Source organism: Episyrphus balteatus, chromosome 4 (assembly GCF_945859705.1).
Source record: "Episyrphus balteatus chromosome 4, idEpiBalt1.1, whole genome shotgun sequence".
NCBI lineage: Eukaryota > Metazoa > Arthropoda > Insecta > Diptera > Syrphidae > Episyrphus > Episyrphus balteatus.
The window spans coordinates 80,489,808-80,516,532 of record NC_079137.1 but is presented as its reverse complement, the minus strand read 5'-3'; the positions used below and the strand labels follow the sequence as shown (position 1 = coordinate 80,516,532).

General features: G+C 31.7%; 1 long non-coding RNA gene and 1 other non-coding gene across 3 annotated transcripts; both read right to left on the bottom strand.

Annotated features, from left to right (window-relative positions):
* Positions 1-484: 484 nt before the first annotated feature.
* LOC129917833 (uncharacterized) lies at positions 485-25,796 on the bottom strand. Of its 2 annotated transcripts, none has more exons than XR_008772881.1 (3): positions 25,005-25,796; positions 17,657-17,835; positions 485-725 (listed from the first exon to the last, which is right to left on the bottom strand). It is a non-coding gene; the product is annotated as an uncharacterized LOC129917833 (long non-coding RNA). The 2 variants fall into 2 exon arrangements; XR_008772882.1 differs by lacking the exon at positions 485-725 and adding an exon at positions 17,031-17,453.
* Positions 7,042-7,115, bottom strand: Trnai-aau (transfer RNA isoleucine (anticodon AAU)). The gene has a single exon. It is a non-coding gene; the product is annotated as a tRNA-Ile (tRNA).
* Positions 25,797-26,725: the final 929 nt, after the last annotated feature.

Below are 26,725 nucleotides of genomic sequence, written 5' to 3'. Positions count from 1 at the left end.
CGGTTCAACTCCGCACATATTCAATTCACTTCAAAACGAGGGTAAAAAGATGAGTGTGTTTTGTTGTTGTTGTTGTTTTTGTGTAGCAAATAGACCAAAAGCAACAATCAACTATGGGCAAAATAACATATATCAAAAAATAATACCCTACCCCAACCCCATCAGTGGATTTTATATGATTATAAGGACGATGGTGGATGGAAGGATGAAAAAAAAATCCTTTGGCAAAACACGCGAAAGTAGGAAAAATATAAAAAATATAAAATAAAGGAAAGGGGTTGGGTTGACGCTGTAGTTCATTAGCATATTTCTCGCGTATAAAATCCAGAGAGCTAAAAAGCAGAGTGGTGGAATAAATTTTCGAAATCATAATAAAAGAATAAAATTCTTGTATTCTCTCAGAGCTTGGTTTGTTTTTTTTTTTGTTCCTTTTTCTTTTTCTTTATTGTTTAATAAAGAAGAAAGAAGAAACAAACCCGCGGGACTTGCATGCAGCACCTTTCCCCACGGATAATGACGATGATGTTGATGATTATGCAATCGCGAACGCGAAATACCTAAAATGCCATGTTCCCTTGTTTTTTATTCGTCCTTTTTTGTTGTTGTTGGTAAAAAGCGAGTGAGTTTATTATTGTAGTTTCTTTTGTTTGATGGTGTTCTTTGTTTGTTGATTTGATTCGCCCTTCACTGCGCTAATTCCCGTGCATTACGGGTTTCTTTTGATCCTGCGAAAGAGAGAAAGAGGGGCGAAGGATAATATAGTTTTTTTTTTGACAAGGACAATACAATAGATATATATGATTATGAATGAGAGTATAAGTGCATATGCGAGTTTTTTTGAGTGAATGCAATTTTTTTAAAGATTAATATTTTCTTGTTTGGTATTTTTATATTCGGGTGAAAGGACACGAAATGGTGTTGACAATTGACATACTTTCTAATGCGACATTGAGAGATGCTATCAGTGTCCTTAAGCTGGGGATAAGAGTTTCTTCTTCTTAATTTGAATAAATTTATTTAATAAGAAAATTGAATTCTTTTATTTTGCGAGTCCTGTTTAAGGAGATGGAAGGTAACTCATGTGAATTGATATTGAAGTGTTTTATGATTTAAATAAGAAATTTATGGGAAAGTCCTTGAAATGAATTATTATTGAGGACAATAGTTAATGCAATAATAAAGCAATCATGAGAAAAAATACTTATTTAAGCTTGACTTGAAATAAATTTACCATCATCAACAACCAAACACTTAATATTTAGGACATTCAAGGAAACATTCTAATTAAGGACTTCATATTATATGGACATTTATTTTATCTTATAAATGTTTCTATGATAAGGATATCGCTCTTCTTTGTAATTAGAACATTTTTTTTTTTTTGTTATCCTGATCAATAAGTCCTTTTTTCTCCTTCAAGTCATCAACCATATGGCAATTTGTGTTCAATTTTCTTCATCATCATACTATAACTGATTGAGATAATGAGCTATACTATACCATACACAGTGTACATACACACACAGATGCTAATCACTAAGGACTCTATCATCAGGCACTTGTTTTGCTCTTTTTTCTTTGAAACTAGTTAATTCTCGTTTAACCGAAAAGATGATATGGAAGAAGTGAAAGGGAAAGTAAGTGAATATATCTGGAGTATAGGTTTCATGTGACTTTCTTTCTGCAATTACATACTTTTAGATTTTTTTTATTTACTTTATTTACGCTTGATGATCTCTGACATCCTTTACACATTCAATATCATTTTTCTAGGATATGTAGAATGAAACTCCCAAAGGATGTTGTTAGTGAAATGGATGAACTTTTTTTTTGAATTAATCAATAGAAATCGAAGTAAAGAGTAACAATATGTGATGTTAATGTTTGGAAATTGAATTTGTCGAACCAAATTTTTTAGTTCCAAAAAAAGTGTGAGAGAGAGAGACAGAGACAGATACAGATACAGATACAGATACAGATACAGATACAGATACAGATACAGATACAGATACAGATACAGATACAGATACAGATACAGATACAGATACAGATACAGATACAGATACAGATACAGATACAGATACAGATACAGATACAGATACAGATACAGATACAGATACAGATACAGATACAGATACAGATACAGATACAGATACAGATACAGATACAGATACAGATACAGATACAGATACAGATACAGATACAGATACAGATACAGATACAGATACAGATACAGATACAGATACAGATAGAGATACAGATACAGATACAGATACAGATACAGATACAGATACAGATACAGATACAGATACAGATACAGATACAGATACAGATACAGATACAGATACAGATACAGATACAGATACAGATACAGATACAGATACAGATACAGATACAGATACAGATACAGATACAGATACAGATACAGATACAGATACAGATACAGATACAGATACAGATACAGATACAGATACAGATACAGATACAGATACAGATACAGATACAGATACAGATACAGATACAGATACAGATACAGATACAGATACAGATACAGATACAGATACAGATACAGATACAGATACAGATACAGATACAGATACAGATACAGATACAGATACAGATACAGATACAGATACAGATACAGATACAGATACAGATACAGATACAGATACAGATACAGATACAGATACAGATACAGATACAGATACAGATACAGATACAGATACAGATACAGATACAGATACAGATACAGATACAGATACAGATACAGATACAGATACAGATACAGATACAGATACAGATACAGATACAGATACAGATACAGATACAGATACAGATACAGATACAGATACAGATACAGATACAGATACAGATACAGATACAGATACAGATACAGATACAGATACAGATACAGATACAGATACAGATACAGATACAGATACAGATACAGATACAGATACAGATACAGATACAGATACAGATACAGATACAGATACAGATACAGATACAGATACAGATACAGATACAGATACAGATACAGATACAGATACAGATACAGATACAGATACAGATACAGATACAGATACAGATACAGATACAGATACAGATACAGATACAGATACAGATACAGATACAGATACAGATACAGATACAGATACAGATACAGATACAGATACAGATACAGATACAGATACAGATACAGATACAGATACAGATACAGATACAGATACAGATACAGATACAGATACAGATACAGATACAGATACAGATACAGATACAGATACAGATACAGATACAGATACAGATACAGATTTTGTTCGTCAACCTTCTACCCAGTTATATTTCTAATGAAATGCACTGTGAACTAAGTCGGAGGTATCTTTTATTTTATTTGGAAATTAATTGAACCATTCAGTTTTTTTTTTTAAATTTTTAAGCAAACTCGTACAGATACAGATACAGATACAGATACAGATAGAGATACAGATACAGATACAGATACAGATACAGATACAGATACAGATACAGATACAGATACAGATACAGATACAGATACAGATACAGATACAGATACAGATACAGATACAGATACAGATACAGATACAGATACAGATACAGATACAGATACAGATACAGATACAGATACAGATACAGATACAGATACAGATACAGATACAGATACAGATACAGATACAGATACAGATACAGATACAGATACAGATACAGATACAGATACAGATACAGATACAGATACAGATACAGATACAGATACAGATACAGATACAGATACAGATACAGATACAGATACAGATACAGATACAGATACAGATACAGATACAGATACAGATACAGATACAGATACAGATACAGATACAGATACAGATACAGATACAGATACAGATACAGATACAGATACAGATACAGATACAGATACAGATACAGATACAGATACAGATACAGATACAGATACAGATACAGATACAGATACAGATACAGATACAGATACAGATACAGATACAGATACAGATACAGATACAGATACAGATACAGATACAGATACAGATACAGATACAGATACAGATACAGATACAGATACAGATACAGATACAGATACAGATACAGATACAGATACAGATACAGATACAGATACAGATACAGATACAGATAAAATTTGATCCACTTAACATACAATTTTAAAAATACTTCCAGTGTCAAACGGTTTCATTTTTGTTCGCCAATCTTCTTCTTAGTTATATTTCTAATGAAATGCACTGTGAACTATGTCGGAGCTCGGAGGTATCTTTTATTTTATTTGGAAATTAATTGAACCATTCAGTTTTTTTTTATTTTTTAAGCAAACTCGTGTCACTGTGCTTTCCAGAACATTAAAGCTTGTCCCTTCTCCATGCACTACATTTCTATGATTGAAATTAAAAAGCATCATTCAGTTTTTATGACATTTTTTTACGAGAAAACTTTCAATGATTTTATCACAATTCTGCAGCACGAAATGAAAATTCAATTAGAAACTTCAAATTGCTATCATCACTCTATACCACCTACACACAAGGACTTCTTCATCTCGTCAAAAATTGATGGCAACAAAATCAAATCAGCACAAATAGGTGTGAACTGTGAACGAACCCTCAACATTCGAGTGCGGTAGATACCTACATCGTACAAAACTGGGGGCGATCGTAAAACTCATCGAAATGTAAATTAAACCATCATTCGACCGACACAACCCAAAACATTAATCAGCGAATTTGGCACTTTGCGCGAGTCAAGGACTCGCTTTCGTCCTTCAATCGTCATTCTCTCTGTTCAAAAGGAGCCAGGAACCACACTCTAATAATATACATAGCCACTCTGATGCTTCCTTTCCATCAAACCCAACCAAACCAAACTTCGATCGCGTATCGACAAAGATATCCAGGAGCAATGAATGACAGTGAGAGGTTGCACAGCTTAACCGCGGCAGATAGATGAGGAAAGTTAAAAAAAAAAAGAAGAAAACGGTTGAAAAAAAAAAAACTGCAAACACAGCAAAGAGATGTGCCATGAAATTTTATTACCCAATTAGAGATGATGGCACGAAGAATCAAGTTGCGGATTCTGCGGTGACTTGACTTCATTTGATTACCTCCATTCCGGGCAAATAAATCTAATCTACCAATGCCAACATTTCCACAGCACAACACAGCAACAATTCAACAACCCTCCTATCCTCTCGATGAATAGATTCTTTCGCTGGTATCTGTCTCTACTATAATATAAGGACTTTAGTTAGGTATAGAAAAAAAAGCTAGAAGGAGGCAAAGAAGCTCCTTCTCCCTACACATAAATCGGCTTCCTGATATGGTTTGGCCTCTTTTCGGTATCACCACCAACTCAAACCCAAACCGACAACATAGAGGAAAAAGGTACTTTGGCACGTGGGAAAAAATAGCAGGAAAAATGCCTGCGTACCGTTTATTGAAATAAATATATTTTCTTCGATTTGTTATTTGCATAAATTGAATGGAAAAAGAGATAGCAAAAAAAAAGTGAGAAGGAAAAGAAGATGTTATATACAGGGTGTCCCAAAAGTAATGGATCAAACGAAATATGCTGATAGGCCAACTTTAGGGCTCTCAGAATATGGTAACTTGTTCATCCCAAATCCTTACAGTTTTCGATTTAATGCAGTTTTTGTGAAATTAAGAAAAATCCCGACTTTGCAACAATATTTTGCTTCCTCCGCTCATAATTGATTTTTGTTTTTCACAATTCTTTCACTAAAACATTGAATAATAATAAGAAATAATTAATTAATCAAAATATTTTTCATTTCATACGCCATTTTGCTGCAAATGAATTAACAGTTCCATGTTTTATAAAAACTCAATTTCTTTCTTTTCTTTCAGAGCAACATGCTGAAAAAAATTTGTATGGTGTGTCACTGGTTTATTATTTTGAAAATTTGCCGTGTTATTGCAGTTGTCAAAAATTTATAAAAGTTTCCAAAGTTGAAGTTAGAACTGAAGATATTACAATTTAAAAGCAACAAAACAGGGCTTTTCAGAGAAAAATAACAAAGAAAAATAAACACATTTTTTCGACTGTTGTTTGTATTGTTTATTTCTTTTTGAACAAAAGCCTCGATTTTTGTTTGTTATTTTGCTCTGAAAACGTCTGTTTTTTTGCATTCAAATTGTAATATCTTTCGTTCAAATTTCAATTTTGTAAGCTTTTATAATTTTTTGAAAACTGCAATACCGGGACAAGTTTTCAAAATAATAAACCAGTGCCACACCATACAAATTTTTTTCAATGTGTTGCTCTGAAAGAAAAGAAAGAAATTGAGTTTTTATAAAACATGGAACTGTTAATTAATTTGCAGCAAAATGGCGTATGAAATGAAAAATATTTTGATTAATTAATTATTTCTTATTATTAGGCAATGTTTTAGTGAAAGAATTGTAAAAAACAAAAATCAATTATGAGCGGAGGAAGCAAAATACTGTTGCAAAGTCGGGATTTTTCGAAATTTCACAAAAACTGGATTATTTCGAAAACTGTAAGGATTTGGGATGAACAAGTTACCAAATTCTGAGAGCCCTAAAGTTGGCCTATCAGCATATTTCGTTTGATCCATTACTTTTGGGACACCCTGTATATTATTTCGAAGGAATGGTGAAAATCGAAGGAGTTCTGTGATGGATTTTAAGCATCTTATTGTCGACAGTTGATAGATTTATTTTTTTTTCTCAATGATTTTTTTTTTTCAGAAAATTCCAAGCTTCGAAGTAGCTCACATGTGAAAAAGATTTACGAAGAATGAGAAAAGGACGAAGCCAACGAAATTGCTTGCTCACTTATCGATCTGGCGAAAGGCGAGGAAATTGAATTTTTAAACAGAAAAAATAAAATATTAAAAACAAAATTGAAACATGTAAGACGTGTTCTAATACAGACATACGTGAGTTGATATACGTGTTAGAAAACAGATAAGAAAAACAAAAAAAACATTTGAATGAATACAAAAAAAAAAATATTATTTGGCCCATGGGGGGATCGAACCCACGACCTTCGCGTTATTAGCACGACGCTCTAACCAACTGAGCTAATGGGCCACGATGAAAAAATACAGTGACGTAGTCAACTCGACGATTCTATCGAATGAAAAAAAATGAAAAAAAAGTGTTTTATTTTTGGATTAAAGAAACATAAAATCTACTTGATATGTTCTTATCAGTCTTGTTATTGTTAGCATGAAAATTTTAAATGGATTACACTGGCTTACAACCAAAATGGACACTCAATCGCTTATTTTTTTCTTACATACTTTGACCTCAGGAACTTGAAAATCACTTTAAAAAAAATTACGATGGATACGTTTTCGAGATATGATTTTTCAAAGTTTTTTTTCGTTGTTTTTTCCAGCATACTTAGTGTTCGGGCTATATCTTGGGTAATAAACGATCAATATGAACAGCAAAAACCGGCATCTGAGAGCTGAATAAATAAGCAAGAAACACTGGAACATTTTTTTTTGATAACTTCAGATGTTTAAGTAAAATGTTTCAAAACATTTAAAAAAAATCGAATCCTCATACTTAAAAATTTTACATGTGTAGTACACTTTCTGGTTAAGATAACAACATACTTTTCTTCAAAATCTATGGATAAATTATAAAGATATGACCATTTTTGTAATGATCAAAATTTTCGACTGTTTTTGTTACATTTTGAGTTTTTGTCTATAACTTGAAAAACAAACTGAATTCGAAAATTTTTATTAAGTAATTTTTTGTAAATAATTGAATTTCTTATCGATATCGGTATCCTTTTCAAAAATTTTATAATTAAAATATTGTAAGAAAAAATGAGAAAAAAAGAGATTTTTGAAATAGTCTTTTTTTTATACTTTTATCATTTTTAGATATTGAACATGTAAAGGAGAAAAGATGATACTTCATCTTTTAACATAATCATCTTTTAAAAAATTGGATAAAATATGAATTTTCGGTTTTTTTGGAACCATTTTTCTGAGGATTCGAAAGATTTTGATTTTTTCTTTTCAGTATAAAATTTTTTTGTAAAAATTTTCTTTAAAAAATCGATTTTTTTTTTCAATGTTTTGATACATTTTACTAAAACATCTGAAGTTTTTGGAAAGTAGCATTTTTAGTCTCAGATTTTCTCAAATTTTGAATTTAAAGGAAAACTTTTCCGATAAACGAAGCTAAAAAAAGGGGTTATTGTACAAAAGGTCCGGTATTTCTAAATTTTTGATATGTTGTTAGGTATGGTAGGTAGGTGGAAAAACCAAATTTACACAACCACTCCCCTTTCACCCCCTTCAGCATCACCGAAAAACCATAGAAGTCTGGCAATTTTTTCATTTTTATGCCCATAACTTTCTTCTGGTGCATTTAATTGGAAAAAAAAAAATTATTAAGCGACTTGTTGAAAACAAAATTTCCTACAAAAATGACCTTGGTAGTATTTTTTTACAGCCAAAAACAACGAAATTATGAAGCTTCCAAAAACATGTCAAATTTTGGATTTTGCAATATTTTCAGTTTTTTGCTAATGCTACAAGTCTTTAACAATTGACTTTTAAACAAAAGTCTTCTTAACTAGTCTTATGTAACTGTGGTGTTAAAAACCTCCTATATCTCAAAAACCAGAAGACAAAGAATCATATAGTTTTCACTGTTCGATAAGGAATCAATTGAGGTAGTTTTTTGTGTGAGTAATTTTTTTTATTAAAATTCACAGTATGGACAAAAATAGTATAAAATGAGTTTTAAAAAATTTTGTTTTTCCTATTTTTAACTTTGAAATCGATTATTTCAAAAACTATTAATTATAATATATTGATTTAAAAATTAGAATTAAATGTACAATTTTGTCTTTCGGAAATGGTATCATTTATTACTGTAAGTGTTGCCGTTGTTTTTTTAATAATTTTTTTTTATTTTGATAATTTTTTTTTAGAAAACTGCCCCTCAAACCTAAATGGGGGGACATAGACCCCCCTCCCAAAGAAAAAAATGTTTGTATTGAACTCCTCTACAAAAACCTGTTATCAAATTCTGGCGCTCAAGTTATTCACTACGTGCCAAATCAACATTTTTGTTCTATACCTAAAATTTCGAATTTCTGTATCTGGGTTGAAATCGTAAAATTTTTTTTTTCTAAGCCAATTTTAAACTGATTTTCATAAAAAATACCTCATTTGATTTCGAAATAAATATTATTTTAGAATATATTTTTAAAGCAGCATGTTTAATTTGATGTCGAAGTTGGGTAAATGACGAAAAAAATGGAATTTTTGAACTTTGACAGCTTATAAATTCTAGTTGGCTTAACTGAGTTACATGTTTCATACTTTATTTAAAAGGTATATTTATCTCCTATCAAACTGTAAGAAAATCGAAAATGGGTAAAAATTTGACGAGGCTAGATTTTTTTCAATGGGTGAAAGTCAAAAAAACCGTTTTTTGCCCCTAACTCCAGATTTTGGGGGTGTTAGGGACTTTTAAAATACTGTTTCGTAATCAGTGAGACTAGCTCTATAAAACGTGATAGGTCTCCGCCCGCGTATATTTTAAAACCTCATTTTTGTAACACCGTGTAATTTGAATTAGTTTTTCCACTTAAAAATAAATGAAAAACTGAAATGTCCTTTCCTTTAAGTGACAAAAATATAATTTTTTGAGTTAATTTCCAAAGAAAACTTAAAGATACCTTCGATATAGTTTACAGTGCATTTCTTCCTAAAAATAACTGAGCAGAAGATTGATAAAAAAGTTAAAGGTAGGTATCTATAGGTGGTAGTACACTAAATACCTACTCAACAGTAGCTTTAAGGACTCTTAAGAGTAGCTATAAATGTCATGCTGAAATTTAATTTAAAAAAGTCAGTGAATAAAAAATTTAAAACCAATTTAATGCATTTAGTTGATATTCAAATCCAAAAATATAAGTTAAACATTTCCATTGGTATTATATTTCTACATCAATGCTCGAGTTAATGAACCAGTCTTTTCACATTTTTAGCTGGAACGAAAAATTTTCTTCCAGCCGTTTCGTTTTTTTTTTCATTTTGTTATGCTTACAATACAGGACCAATTAGTTGAATTCAACCACTTTATCTACGGCTGTCTATATGTAATACCTACTTCATTTGAAATTTTGAATACCGTTTCTAAATCTTCATTCTCAATAACTTTTCCCTCGTTTATAAACCGTGTATAGACGACGAATATATGAAGCACGAAGTGCACTTAATCATCAGATCGCTCAGAATATACACAAAAAAAAAAAAAAACGGGCCCCAAACAATAAGCATTCGCTCTACAAAACTCGAGTGACATGCCTCATCACAAAGGACCCAAAAAGCATTCCTGAAACACACATACCACCGCACCAGTCAACCATGAACGAGAAAAAAAAATTCGTTCCATCACTCATCCGCCGTCATCATTTCAACATCATCAAAGCGTTTTTTTTTGCTATCGCGCATAGATATCCAGCGAAACATGTAGCGCGCCGCGGATTGCACTCGAAATCCATTACATTGAAATGCGTTCACATGAAGTATTCGAAAGAGTATATAGAAGGAATATATCCCGATTTCCCGGTTGTCTGATAGCGGGTTTAGGTTTTTTTTTTTTTTTTTTTTTGTTTTTCGTCTTTTTGAATTTTCCCTAAATAACTCAACAGGATAACATCACATACAAAAAAAATGTAGTATCTAGGACACATCCCCTAGACCGACTCTCGAGATTCCTTTGTTTATGCATTTTCAACCAGGATTTCAAAGAAAACAAAAAATTCAAAAAGAAAAAAAAAAATTGAGCAAAAGCAAACCAATTCAATCGCAACAACCCATCCGCGGATAATAAAATCGCATTTCAAGTTTTTTCTTTTCTATTTTTTTTTTTTTTTTAATCGGCAGCAGGATTCCGCGAAGGGTAAAACTATTCAGTCAGATCATAGAAAAGAATCCTGCTCTCACTCTTCCTATGGATAGATCCAAACATATATCGAAACAATAAAAAAAGGATTCAACACGGATTTACTTTTGAATTTACAAGCACAAAGCACACACGTTGCGAGTTTTACCTATTAAATCCAGGAGCAGGAGCAGGAGATTCTAGTTTTTTAAGGTTTTTCCCGCAGGATTTTCCATATCAAAGGACGCACACGTGAAAATCCTTCGGTAGTGATTTTCTTCTTTATTAATTTAAGAAGCAGTCGTAAGGACAATAGAAAAAAGGGGCGGCATAGCAAAATCCATGCTATAATCACCAGGACAATGACTAAAAGATTCGGGGGACGAAACCGGATGCCAACAATGAAAACAGTTACCTCCTGGATGGAAAAGTTGTTTAAGTGCATGGTTTGTGCAAATACTCGTAAATTTAAACGCACAAACAATTGCATTTTTCTCAGTCTTCGTTATCCTTACACCGGTTTTTAGTTATGGATTCGATTTGATTATCTCCCCCGAAAGGAGGAGGGAAAATTTTCGTCCTTTGTGGTGCAAATGCATTTTCTTTTGATTCGATTTAAAAAAATTTAAATGAGAATTGATGCGCAGTTGTTTTGTTGAATTAAGGACACAAATAAAAGGAAAACCATCATCATTTTCGGTAAACGATTTTTCTTGCATTTTAAATAAGTATATAACTTTTATTATCCTTTTTTTTCGACAGAGAGAGGAAGGGGAGGGAAGGAGGGTGTAGCGACTCTTTCTCGTGCTGTATTTTATGGCAGAGCAATAAACTGTTTTTGTGTTTCGCTGGCATTTTATTATTACTTCTTTTTATTTTTTTTTTGAGTATTTCTGCAGTTAAGGAGGACTAAGAATTATACTTCTTCTTCTTCTTAAAAAAAAAAAAATAAAAATATTCTACGTTTGTGCGTTTATTTTATTTAATTTTTAACGACCGTTTCGAATCTCAGAATGAACGATACGGAAAAACCATGAAGAAGGAGTGCGCGCCGCTGTGAAGTCTTTTCTCTTGAATTTTTGTTCTCATTCTCCGCAAAGGGTGTCAAATGGCTGGATGGGCCCAACCAACTTGATGGGAGGAAATGTCCCTTTGATATGATTTTTATAGCCGGAATTTTACGTTGCGATATAATAATATACTCTATATACTCTTTTAACTCAACTTCCTGTGCCGACTTTGCCAGGCTCTAGTTGCGGATATCTATAAAACTCGTTGCCAGACGGGATATATACGGCAGGGTTGAAAAATCGTCTTTGAGCATTGTATCGAAATTGAAATAAAAAGTGTATCGAATTGTACTTTTTGAATCTTTCAAATTTTATTAAAGAACAATTCGAAAAATTTATTTTAAATGAACGAAAAACTTTAAGATAAACCAAAAACTAAATTAATTTTTTTTTTTCAAAAAAATCGGAAAAACTTTTGAGGTCATTTTTGATTTTGTTCTTTGTTACTGTGATCCTGTTTACAGTTTACAACTGCAAAACATTGATATTTCATTACAACTCAAAACTTGTGTCTTTCGTGATAATGTAAATATGCAGTGAAATATGTAAATATGCAGAATTATGGCAGGTTTATTGAACTTCGAAATATAGGCTTTAATCTTATCGTCAATGGCTATGACGACTAACCTAACCTGTGCCAATATTTTTTTTCAATAAATCTCACATGTAAACAAAAATGTAATGTCCTCAAAAGAAAATTTTATTTCTTTGAAGAAAATTAAATAAAGACTTTAAATTCATCCTTGACCGTTTAATGTTCTACAAATCAAACGTGTATTTGACTAATATTGCAGTTTTAACAATATCTTAGAAGAATTGAAAAGAAAAAATTGATCCAGAATACCTTTTACATTGATATAAGCGGAAGGACAAAACTGTATCGAATTTAGTAATAGTGTATTTGTGTACTTTAGCCAAGCCAAGTGTATCGAAAAAAATACAATCGTATCGACTTTTGCAACCCAGATATACGGAGGTTAATAAACGCTGAGAGAATTTGATACGATTGAATAAGGAATTTAATTTTGAAAAAGTCAGAAATCCACCAGCTGATATAGCAACAGCTTCTTAACTTTATTTATTTTTTTGTATGAAAAATTTCGTTGGGAATTTTATATTTTTTCTTGAGAATGAAAATGATTAAAATATAAAAAAAGGGGATAACTCAACATTTGAAAATGGGAAAACAATATGGTTTAGTCTTAAGCCTTGAAAGTGATAAAATAAAAAGGTACGTGGCAGTAAATAGACAAAAGCTAAGATTATTTAACAAAACTTAAGTGGAGTTAAAGTTGCTTAAATTTTTAAGACTTTTTATATAGAAATTTGGAAAATGTAGGTACCAACTATATAGCTAAAAAAAAAAAAAATTAAAAAAAAATTAAATTCTTTTTTTTTTTTTTTTTTAAATAAAATAAAATCTGAAATTAAATTGCCTTCCAAAACAAGTATGCAGTTTTGATTGATATATTAACATGTATTTTTAGAAAAAAAAAATTTCAAAATCGTTAAAGCCGTTTTTTAAAAAACTAATTTTTTATAAATAATTTTTTGGAAAAAAGTTTTTAAATAAAATTGGTATGCCATTTTGTAGAAATCACTAATCAACATCTAAAAACAAAATTTCAAAAAAATTCAATGTCCCATTTTGGAAAATTTGATTTTTCAAAATTTTTTTAAAAATCCAAAAATTATTTTTTTGGAAATTTAATTTTTGGTTTATATTTAAATTATATAAATGATTATTCAAAAAAAGTTTCGTTGAAATCGAATAAGCAATTTCGGAGATAATCGGATTTGAAAAAAACGGTTCTATGGCAGGTACCGTTAATAATGATTTAAAAAAAAATTTTTTCATTCAAAGATAGACCTTAGCTTAAAACTAGCATTTGAATTTTTTAAACAAAATCGTTGGACAAGTACCGTTATTTTTGGTAAAAAAAAAATTAATTCCAAAAAATCCTCTGGAGAGTCGCCAAATAACGCTACATACCAAGTTTGACATTAATCGGTGCATCCGTTTAGGCTGTAGCTACTTATACAGACAGACAGACAGACGGACTTCCGGGACCCACTTTTTTGGCATTGTCTATTTTCATTAAAAAAAGCAATAAAATTAATCTTTTTTTCTTCCATCACCTTTCCTTAAATTCGATAATTTTATATGACAACCTATTATGTACATATATCATCTGAAAGCTTATTTTTTAAGGTTTAATATGATGTTTTGATCACATTTGTACGACATCTAGAAAAAAAGTTACAATTTTTTAAAGCCAACCATGTCGAAATTTCAAACTGAGATAACGGTACTTCTTAGACTGTTCATCAAGAGTCCAAATGGCTGTGCAGAGATGCACTTTTTCATGACAATGATACTCTTTGAGGCTTTGTCAATTCCTTGCTAGAGGCAGGTCGAGGTTGGGATTCAAACATAGACCTCTGGACTAATCTCAATTGAACTTACCATTGAATCGATGTATTACATCAACAAGTTATACGCCCCATAAAATATTGGCCAATATTGCTTCTGATTGAAATAGTTTAGAAATCCTATAATGAATAATATCCAAAATGACGTCCCTTACTTTGGCGGACACTTTGTGGCGGAATCAAAAAAAAATTATCTCATTAATTGTAGCTAATTAAATGCTAATTTGTTGCGCAAACCAAAAATTTGTAGCTCGCATAGTTTTTGAATTATGGAATTTTCCTCTAAAATAAGTCTGAAGTTAGCGGACAAAATCTGAAATATTTGAAATTAATGTTTACTTGACCTCCAAATTTGTAGCTTTTTAAATGCTTTTCAAATACATAAACTTGGTTTTTGTAGCTTGAACAGTTTTTTTTGTTATTCAAAATTCCGCTAAAATAAGACTGAAGTTAGCGGACGAAAGTAGAAAAATTAATATTTTTTTTTGATGCCCGAAATTGTAGCTAATTAAATGCTAATTTGTTGCGAAAAAATTAATTTTGTAGCTCCACCCAGTCATTTTTTATTTCAACTTAAAGTTTCAGAAGTGCAATTCCGGTTTGATAAGGCCAGTGGAGACTTTTTTAAAAATACACTTTTTTAAGTTTTTCCTTTTTCCATTAATTGTAGCTTTTGAATACAATATTTTTGGTATAAACCCCAATCTTGTAGCTCAAAAACCGTTTTTGAAATATTCAGGATTTTGTTTTAAAAAGATAGCTCAAAAGTGACCTTCCAAAATCCAAAAAAAATGGGAAATTCAAAAATTTTTTTTTGCACAAATTTGAAGTAACCTAGACTAAGACGAAATCCAAAAACCTCGATTTTGTAGCTCGTTTAGTTTTTTTGTTATTCAATATTCCGCTAAAATAAGACTCAATTTCATATATAACGGTCAAAATTTTCAAAAAAGTTGAATTTTCAATTTTTTTTCTTTTCTAGAAATTGTAGCTTTGCGAAACAAAATTTGTTGCGCAAAAATTAATTTTGTAGTTCCTCTGAGTCATTTTCTATTTCAATTTGAAGTTTAAAAAGTGCACTTCCTGTTCGCTGTACCAACGGACGAAAATTTAAAAAAGTCTTTTTTTTAATTTTCGTCCGTCGGTACAGCGAACAGGAAGTGCACTTTTTAAACTTCAAATTGAGAGGATAGATAAAAGATTTAAACAGATTTTTAAAGAAGAAAAACAGTTGTTATATAAACCGTTAAAAATTATGTTAAAATAAGATACCTCACATCAAAGCATAACCTCAAAAACAGCAAAAAACGTTTTTTCCGCAAATTCTAATGGCAATATTTCAAGAACTAAGACTGATAGAATATTTCTGACTTCATATTCGAGTTAGGCACACCAAAAACTATTGGAAAAGTATAGTTTTGTTTATTCATAGTAAAAGTATTTAAATTTTGTAGACCAGAGCTATCAGCCAAAAAAACGTGTTTTTGCATTTTCTAATGGCAATATTTTAAAAACTAGAGCTGATAGAATATTTCTGAACCCGGATTCGAGTTCAGCACACCAAAAACCCTTGGAAAATTATTGTATAGTTTATTCATCAAAAACCTAGTTGTGCAGTGAATCAACCATCCCGTCAAAACCGATGTCCTATAATGACCTATAAATCTAACTTGATAACGCTGTATTCTCTGTCATAGCCGTTTTTAAGAAAGCAAACTTCATTTCCCGGCGTTTCCATGCACTGATGTGGAAACGAAACGGACTTACCTTAGAAACAAATTACAAAACCGAATTTATAAGGCCCATTTTCATCCTAAGCTTCATAGCTTTGTTTAAGGCGTGGAAGGCAAGCTTACAGAAGTTGGCTATTCAGAAAAAACATTTTACAACTTTGAAAGGTTATCTTCTCCAAAATTCTAAAAAATCATCGCTATCTACTGAAAGTGAGCTCAACCAGAGACTAAAATATTTTTAAAAACAAAATCTTTTTGAATTCCAAAATTATGCATGTTTCAGACGAAAAAGTTAAAGAAAAGCTTATATTTTGTCTTCTTAATTTCAAAACTTGTTTTTTTTATTATTTCTTTTTCTCTAAAAAAAAAAACTTAATTATTTTCTTGACCTATTTGACCATCTAGTGCAATGTTGTATCTAATTTATTTTCGTTTCACTATTTATAATTTTATAAAACATACCGTGTCTCTGCTTCAGAAGTTTAGGTACTTTAGATACATCAGTAAAATATTCACGTTCACTCAGGAACTCATTATAAACCGGAAGGAAGGATGTTCATTCTTTTGGTCAGCCAGCGAGAGAGAAAAAGATTTTTTTCAACAAAAATTTGTTAAAATGTCTGCAAAATGATGATGAAAAATCACTCATTAAGTTTTCAACACCTTGTTTAAGCCAAAACAACGAGTTTCTCGTAGACCAATCATAGACTCTCGACCAACGGCCGGCAGAAGGATGCAAGTTGCGGTGTGAATTCTCATTTTTAATTGAAAATTCAATGTTGCTTTCTTCCAAAAAAAAAAAAAAAACACTAGCCGTGAAACTAATTTCTTCCTTCAACCTACACTTCTATCTCTCTGTTTCCATCTACTTATTAATAAATATATACTTTCACCTCAACTTACCTTAGAAAACCAAAAAAGGACATAGCCAAAGCAGGTAGGTAGAGAGTCCACGAGTCGTATATAAACTGGCGATGCGATGTTTTTTATTTTCATTTTCTCTTCTTGGTTTTTGTTTTACAGAGAAAATTTTTCCGCAGCCATTTCTCTCCATCAAAATTTAGCTATCTACAAGCAGCTCTCTGGGTCTAGCTAGCAAGATAGGAGCCTCTGGAAATTTTTCGAACTAACCGGAAGGACGGCCATACCACATTGCTCCATGGGGATTATTATTATTTTTCGGTTCATTCAACACAACGAGGCAGAGAAAAAGCTTCTACACTTTTCAAGACCATTCAATTCTACCGAGACAGGACTTGAACACAAAACTCGTAACGGGGCAGAGGAAAGAGAAAACAAAAATTAAGACTTTGTAGACAAAAAAAGAAGGAAAAACAAAAAAATTGAAAAAAAAGGACTCTTCTTCACACTGCAAAATGGGATTTTTTTTTTTGTGTTCATCCTGATTATAATAGCAACACCCTGTAACACCTCCACCGCATCGTCTATATGTAGGTATTATTTTTCTTACCTTTTACTGGTCATTTGACTTGTTCAGGAGGATGTTTTTTTTTTCTTCCTTTTTTTGCTGAAGTCGTAGCTCTTCCTCTTTTGGGCATTTTTTTAAAAGTTAGAAACGTGTCCTTCCTTCTCTCACCGACACGCATTTAAAGTGAATTGACAGGAGAAACAAACAGAAAAAAAACAGTACTGAAATGAAAGGAAAACGAAAGTTTTGAATTGGAAAATTAAAAACAAGTAGACACAAGCTTAAATAGAAAAAAAAATATAAAATCTGAACAAAAAAATGAAAGGGCTCTTGACATCGTCCAGACAGACGGAAAAAGTATTTCCAGAGAAGGATACTCTTCTCTGGCTCATTGTGATATGTTTGGCTTCCTCAAGATTATACCTTTTCTGCACAGAGCACATTTTCACATACCTTCATTCAGTGTCAATCCTTTTGGTTTGCTTTTTTTTCCGTCTTTTACTATTTTTGTTTAATCCTTCTACGGTGGCAGTTCTTGTGCTAAATCAAACGACGACAACGAGGATGTTGAAAAAAAAATAATATAAAGAAAGAAAAGAGTGTGGACTTTTCTTTTCTATTTATTTTTGTCCCTATTCATGGAGTGAAATGACAACATTTACTTTTGTCCAGGATAACGTTAGTTTATATGGAATGGGCATAGACAGATTTTTATCGCGATTCATAGAAATCTTATATGCACTAGAAGGAGCATCCAATGTTTTAGTGTTAGTATGCAGTATATCTGTCTGTGATGATGGGCACATTTTTATATAAGTCTAATCTTAAAAGGTTTGTGTCTTTTTATTTTTATTCATTTTTATTTTTAAATGGACATGAGGATTTGTGGTGACTTCAATTTAAAAGAACTGGTGGAATTCTACGTTCTGGTTGATTTTGAATTAAGAATTAATTGGTTTGCATGTAAAGTAAGAAAATGTTTGAGGGAACTTTAAGGATCACGGTGGTGTTTAAGAACTTTCAAGTTTTTACAATATTATGTTGTATTTTTTTTGTGTTCGAAATTCCAACGTTTGAAATTTTTAATGGAAATTTGAACCCAGTTTGAGGTGTTTTATTTTAAGGTCTCTATAAGTTTTTATTTAAAACAAAAAGTTATAAACAAAATCTTAAAGAAGTATTATAATTCAGTTTTTGAACAAATTGTTGCTAGTTCAACTGTTGTTTAATATGGCCCGGTGATGCCTAAGAACCTTAGATAAACAAAAGCAAAATTTCATTGTAAAAAACTCCAACATAACTTCTTTCCGTCTTAAAAAATAAAAAAAAAGTTCAATTGGGAAAAGGTGTCAAATATGGCCCACTACCTTAGTATGTTTACTATATTGGAGACACTTTGTCACTATTGTCACTGAGGCTAGACTGTTTATAGTAAATAATTTTTTTTTTTGCTTGGGGATTTATGTTTGGGAAATACAGTGGTGGCGGTGGGCCATATTGTCCACCATGGGCCATATTTGACTAATACTCACTTTTTATTGAAAATTGAAAAAAAAAATGTATTCTAATATTGATTTTTTTAAAACATAAATATATCTCAAACGGTAAAGTTACTAAAATATTCGATAAAGAAAATAAAATCACTAAAAAAATTGACTATTTTTCCCAAAACACAATTTTTTTTGACGTGATAACGTCTTATAAATCGATGAACCATGACAGCCACCACAAAAAAGTGACGCCATTTTCTAACGTTACACTCTCGGACTTCCGCAGTGCGGCAAAAAATTTCAATTCAAACTTAAAAATAAACTATTAGAGATACAAAAATCTTCTATAGCTTATTTGAAAGATAATAACCTAAAGCTTAATCCAAATGAAGGATTTTTAAAAATTCCTTCATTTAATAGGGTAAACAGCGGTAAAACGAAAAGATGAAATTTAGGCTAAAATCTAAACGCGAAGTCGTAGAGAATTGATTTTTTTTTTGCTATAGATAGATGAGATTAATTTAAGAATAACTGCATTCAAGAAAAAATTGTAAAAAATTTTGAAACTAAGCTATAACGTTTTGTTTGAACGTTGTACACGTGTTGGGGCTATGACAAAATGATGATTTTGGGTAAAGGAAATTTTTTTTGACAATTCTATATATGCCAGATGAAAGATGAGGGAAAAAAAATTAGGCGTCTGATACGAATTTTTTTCTAACACTCTGTGTTTCGAAATATGAATTTTTGAAAAAAACCTTGTTTTTTAGGGGTATTTTTGGGTAATTTTTGGAGCGTTCAAAAAATCTCAAACTCATAGGACATGTATGTAGTTTTTGGCATTATGCATACATGTGCAAAAACTTGGTTTAGTGAGTTTTGACTGAATAACGGAAGAAACAAGTTTAAAAAAAAACATGTTTTTATACCGTTTTTAACCGATTTTCATCGTTTTTTATTTTTATCTTTTTTTCTTTAATAAACACAGGAATAAAGTATACGGAGTAATGATAGACCATGACCACGACTAAATATGTGCGAAGTTTCAATCATTTTCCTAAACACAATTTTTAGATGACGTTAAAATGAAATTTTAGAATTCAACAGGTTATAACTTTTGACCAAGAGCAGATAGAAATTTTATTAAACTTTTATGAGCATCCTGATACAATTACCTTTCATTTGGTATATCACACATAACGCTAGACTAACTACAAGCCACACAATGTTAAATCAAGAAACTTGCGAAAAACCTCAAAACACTAGTGGAGATCTGTTGCCCCCCGAACAGCCACCAGTGTGGGAAGTACCGTAATCTCAGTCTGGAAAATCGACATGGTTGACTTTAAAAAATTCTAACTTCTCTTGTAGGCATCTTTGAAATTGATACGTCATATGAAAGGTGAAATAATAAGCTTTCACATGGTATAACATTTTTTAAAGGTTGTCAAATAAAAAAATTGATTCCATAGCCTGAGAACACAAAAATAAATGTTTTTTTTTTGCTTATTTTAATGAAATTTGATCGAGTTCAAAAAATTCTGGCTCTTTTTGTAGATGTCTCATAGACCTGATCGATATATATATTTTGAGCTAAGACAATTGGCTTTCAGAAACTATAAAGTTTGTTAGGGAAAAAAATGGAATTAATGACTTGAGAAGATAAAAATTCATGATTTTTTTGCTTTTTTGATGAAAATGATTGTTTTCAATAAATTATTTTTATACTTTTTGCGCATTGTAAAAATTTAAAAATGGTTTTATTCTTAAGAAGAAATACTTATCTTTTAAATTGCATAATTTTTTTGTAAGATTTAAATAAAAAAATTAATATAATGAGAAAATAAAAAAGGTATTTTTTTTAGCTTTTTTTTGAAAATTAAGTAAACGCTTCAATTGACTCATTATAAACAAAAGCACACAACCTGTTTTCTGACGACGTTATCACGTAAAATCATCGTCCGTAAACCGGCTTTACAGACAACTTCTTTTTTTTTAATTGAAAAAATGCGAATTCAGTTATTTTAAGAAGCATTCTTCTTCTGATTTCTTATGTCGATATTGTGAGAAACTTATCTAAAAAAAGCATTTTTGTACCTGTCTTTTTTAGCTTTGTTAAAGTGCAGTTCCCACAATTTTTGGAAAATATGATAAGGTTTTCTTTTTTAGACAAATCTCACCCTCTTGAGCTTCAAACTTGACTGCAAAGTTTTTATATTCGTAAACCCATTCCCCAAATCAACCTACCCAATCAAAGTTTCTCATATAAGTACTCCACATGTCTCGCCCTTCCTTAAACATTAGTTCAACACCAAACAAAAAAAAAATCCAATAAAAATCATTTGATCCTTCAACAGCTAATTTACAATGGTTGTCGTTATGTTCTTATCACAACCAGCCTGTCCATACAATAATTTGAAAGCCCTTCAATTTTGGTCAAAGAAAGAAAAAAAAGTAACATAATAAAATCAGGACATGAAAATCCCCATCCTCCAGTTGAATGAAAAAAAAAAATCCTTTTTTTGGACAGCTGCCAATATGTGAAAAAAAAACAAACACACACACAATTTTATAGCTCTAGCAAGGTCTTATAATAAAAATAAGCAAACGTTACGTAAAAATTCCCAAAACAGGCGATTTTATATTTTTTTTTAATTACCATTGGCAGGATATCAATGTCAATCTTCTATATATATTGTTTGTATGTCAAGTTACATATAATAATTTACGATCATACGTCACTCAGAGACTCTTTCAGTCATTCAACTTTCAGTCAAAGTCGTGGTGCAAATAAATAAAAAAAAAACAGCGATTTTAAGGACGAAAATTGACAGAGGGACGAAAGACAGCAAAAACGAACACAACTTTTATGTCCACTATCGTCAGTTATACTGTCACGCATTCCAGTAGAAGGACTCTCCTCAGAACATATACAAAACATCCCAGTAGACTATACCTCTGTTATAGAAGCATATAGCCATAAAAGCATTTTTACGACTTTTAACAACAATGCTTTAGAGCAATGCGAAGGCATCAATGTGCGGCAGCATTTGTCTTTATGCCCCCCAGGACGCTTCTGGAGTCCTGTGTGTCGAAAATGCAGGATTAATTTTATGATATAGCAAAGGCAAATAATTTAAGGACTCACTTTTCTCTAAACGGTCCACATACAACCAAAATATTGCAACATATTTTTTGACGACCTTCTCTTTTTTGGTAGAATGGTGCGAATGTCATGAATACACGCAGCCATATACCGTTACACCAATGGAAAAAAATAAAGCTATACCGTTATGGTGAAATTTATGAAGGATAATGACGCGATTCCACTGATTATACGCAGTAAAGACAATCATAAAACGATTGTTGTTTGTATTGGTTGTATAATGGCAAGGTGAGAGATAGAAGGGGGAGGGGGTGGGTATATGTATTAGGGGTGCTTCCTTATCTTTGAGTTATAAAAAGGAAGAAAAAAAAAATTACTTTAAGGTAAGCCGATTTGGGTGACTATACGACGACCGACGTCGTCAACGTTGGTCGTAGTCATATAAAAAAGGACGAAAATGAGGCTCAATGTAATATGCTTCAGGACATTAGCTATCAATGTTGCCTCAAAATGTCAGTTTTTATTCTTTAAATTGTTTGTTCCTTGTGGATTTTCATAGACATATCCAAGCGAAGGGGTTTTTTTTTTTTGTACCCAAATTGAAACGGGAGTTTATCCTTAATTTGGCAAATAGTCCGCCTAAGGGACTTCGTCTCTCTCTAAATTGTCCTGCCGGCAGTCATAGTTTACTTTCAACGAACACCAATTTTCCACAGAAAAACAAAACAAAATTCATACAATTGGTCCTGCGGGTAACAAGGACTATTTCCAAATAGGACGACGACGACGTAATATAGGAAAGACCAGAAGGTATAAATGTGTAGATTGTAGACAGAAATGAAACAAATGAAACCAAAAAAAAAAAAAAAAGGATCTAGAGAAGGAGGTTCTGCATAGACAGAAATTCCTATCAAACAGTCAGTATACTCTATATGTTGAAATGAATGTGTAGATATTTGTTTATACTCTCTTTTATCTCCCTTCTCTCTCCACATATCCAAAAAAGTATAGAAAAAAAGAAAACCTAAAAGAGAGATGATACGGAAAAACGGAAGGAATCCTCCTTTTAAATGTTCCTTCGTGAATTTATTGCTCTAGCTTAACATTTCCAATTAATTTCGATCACTGTTGGCAAATTAAGTTTTTACTATGGCAATGCCACACCCTATAGAATATTCGAATTCGTTGTGTTCCGTTTCTCTCATAGAGTCTCTATATAACTATTTCTATAGAGTATGAGGATTATCCTGTGGGGGCGTTATAAAGAGTGGTTCGGTACTTTTCATTAATTTTCTTCTATATCCTGGCATAAGTATCTTCCCGATATAGAGAAGTAGAAGGTAGTCTATTTTGGGGATGCGGGAGCTACATTAACGTAAAACTCACCTTAAGTGTGGCTTTTTGGGGTTTTTGTAAACCACTTTCCACTAATGACTGGCATTAGATTGATCTAGTAAAATTGTTGGCATTAAAATGGAAAGGAAAATGGAAGAAAGGAAGAAGGTATGAAGTTAGTAGAAGGTATGCCAAAAACAGTGTTGAGGACAAATTCAAGGACGTGTTTAGTTTCTATAGATGTGTTTGTTAGGATATAAGAACTTTCTCATTTATTTTATTTTTTTTTGTATTGCTTTGATTTAAATCCAAAGGAACTTTTTTTTTGTTTATTCTTTTACTTAACTGCTTTTTGTTTCTTAAAAAAATAAGTAATTAGTACGTATTAATATTTGATTAGGGTAAGTGTGGCAAATATATAGCACACATGGGTAATATGGCCCACCAATTCATTACAAAGAGTTTAGGTAGTCATTAAATAAACATTTTTATGAGTAGTTTCTAAAATGTATTAAACATTAATAATTCTCTCCCTGACCGAACCTCACGAATGTATTTTTAGTTTAACAGTTTTACGTCATATTTCTTGCGTCAACTCACGAATGTGTAATGTGGTTATTGTTTGTTTTCAATTTTCTTTTATAATGTTCATCAATGGAAGTAAAACCCATTTTCTGAGTCCACTAGTAAGCTTTTTTTATACTCAACCGCACTTCACGAATGTGAATTATCTGGTTGATTGAACTGGTTCTCCACCAAATTCTTTTATTTATTGATTTCGAACTGAGATCAATAAATTGAAGCTGAACCCAAGTCAAGTAATCAGATATTCTTTCTCTAGCCGCACGTCACGAATGTAGAAATAAATTAAAGCCATTTAAAGCTCTAATTCTTTTTTAGTAAACCTTCCCAATAAACACACTTTCTTAAAATTACTCCTAAATTTCTTTAAGTAATCACTTTTTGCTTGACAAATTCTCAAATACAATTTCTCCAAAACTTTCCACCTGTACTAAATTTATCTCTGAAAGAAAAATAACAAAGATTAATGGATGACGAGTTTTATCCATTCCATTAAAACTTTAGTTTACTGACAAAATATTCCCCCCCCCCCCCCCCCCATCATACAACCACTCTCTTTACTACTCGTATCCTAATCAGATTTTTATTTTGTTGTAGAAAAAACTAACAAATTACCAACAAAATTTTTCACTCAAAGCTTTTTGAAAGTCAATTATTCCGGAGTTTTCTCTTGTATATGTATATACACATCCATTCCATCATCACCATTATCATCATTATCATTGAAACAAACAAAACTTCCATCAAGGATATCTGTCAACGTCAAAAGCAGGCAGCATAACAAAAAAGGACATTTAAACAAACAGTGTAGAGAAAAAGAGAGAGAGAGAGAGAGAGGGATATAACCCCAAACAATATATACTCGTGATCAACTCACCTGTCACAATGTTCACATATTTGTTCACGTTTTTCGCTGTTTTTTGTATTCCTTTGTTTTTATTTGTGGCAAACAGAGCAGAGAACTCAACGAATGAACTGGAGTTGCTTCGTGCAACTTTGATTAAATCATCGCTCAAAAAAAGGAACCGTTTCGTGCGAAGGCAACTGACGACGACGCGCGCGAAGGACATTCCCGTGGACATGTTTTCCCATTTTCACTTTATTTGTACACATTTTTCAGGAACGAATGTGTTGATTTTGCTCCTTTTTTTGTGTTAGTGTTGGTGCTTATTGCCTTCTCATAGTCATTTTTGCTAAGCGAATTAACCAATCCATCATAATCATTGTCCTCTTCATAGACTTTGGGTTGGGTGGCAGGAACTGGTAACATTCATTCATTCAAATCGTGCATAAAAGTATCATGTGAGGTTTTTTGGGGTGGCAACAACACATTTAAAAGGATGTTTATTCAACGAAATATTTATTTTAGAACGCCCGCCATCATCGTGCTACCAAATAGCTGAGCCAATTTAAAGCGACAACAACCGTGTTATGAGGAGTAGTATAGAAAACTCGGTACCAACTCAGTGTTACGTGGTGTGGTTAGGGTGAGCTAAAATTAATTGTTTCAGTTCCATCTTTTCTCAAACTCGTTGATTATCCTTGCACGAATATACGAAGTCGTCCTGGTGTATGATGATGACAATACCACAAGGAGAGAATATTTTTGAATGCATATTCCAGTAATCACATTCTGACACTTTTTTTGTTTTTCTTTTTTTTTTTCAAGTCGAGCAGGGATTATATAAGATGGAAGTTTTTTTGCTCAGTAGCTTTTCACAGTGACGAATTGGTGGTAGTTTCGAGTATATTCCCCCAGCACACGAGATTGCAGCAAATTAATTTTTCAACTCTCCCCCCAACACCACACAGAGCTCCACACATTTGCCACCACAAAATCGAGGACATATGCAAAATTATTAGATCTATTGTCTGACTGTGAAATTACGTTTGTAGGTAGTCGAGGTTGAGGTGGAAGATGAATGGGAGTATAGGTATAGCTATTGTGGGGTTGAAACAAAAATTTATGGAAATAACGACATGTTGTGTGTTTTTTTTGTTTTTGTGTGACATTACTATTTGCAATTGGGGTTATAGCGTTGGAGGCCGGGGTTATTAATAATCATAATAAGAAAATTGCAAAACAACAAACGTTGTTGCGCTCTCGTTACCTTTTGAACCATCAGTATGTTTTTTTTACAGTGGGAATGAAAAGTATTGGACCAATTATCAAAAATATATCAGCACCTTAAAAAATGTATATATTAACATTAGTCCTTTAAGGAGTTTGAAGTTATTCAAGTTTGGACATCAGCTCTTTTGTTTAACCTGAATGGGAAACAAAATCGTTATTTTTAGTCTTAAAGTTGTCAGAATAATTTTTTTTAAAAGGTGTGTGATAGGTTACATGTCTTTTCTTGACTTTTACCTTGAACAATGAAGGTGAAATAGGGGAAGAGATATATGTAGATGTAGATACTCAAAAACACAGAACTGTCAAATATGAAAAAATCAATTCATTTTTTTTTTTTCATACTTCGAAAATCTATAGGAAACTTTTTTGAATTTAATTCATCTGGGAGACTAACTCATTGGTAATTTAGATAATGGCTTAAGCTTCAAATGTCTTATTCCGATCGATTTTTCACAGGTTTTTTT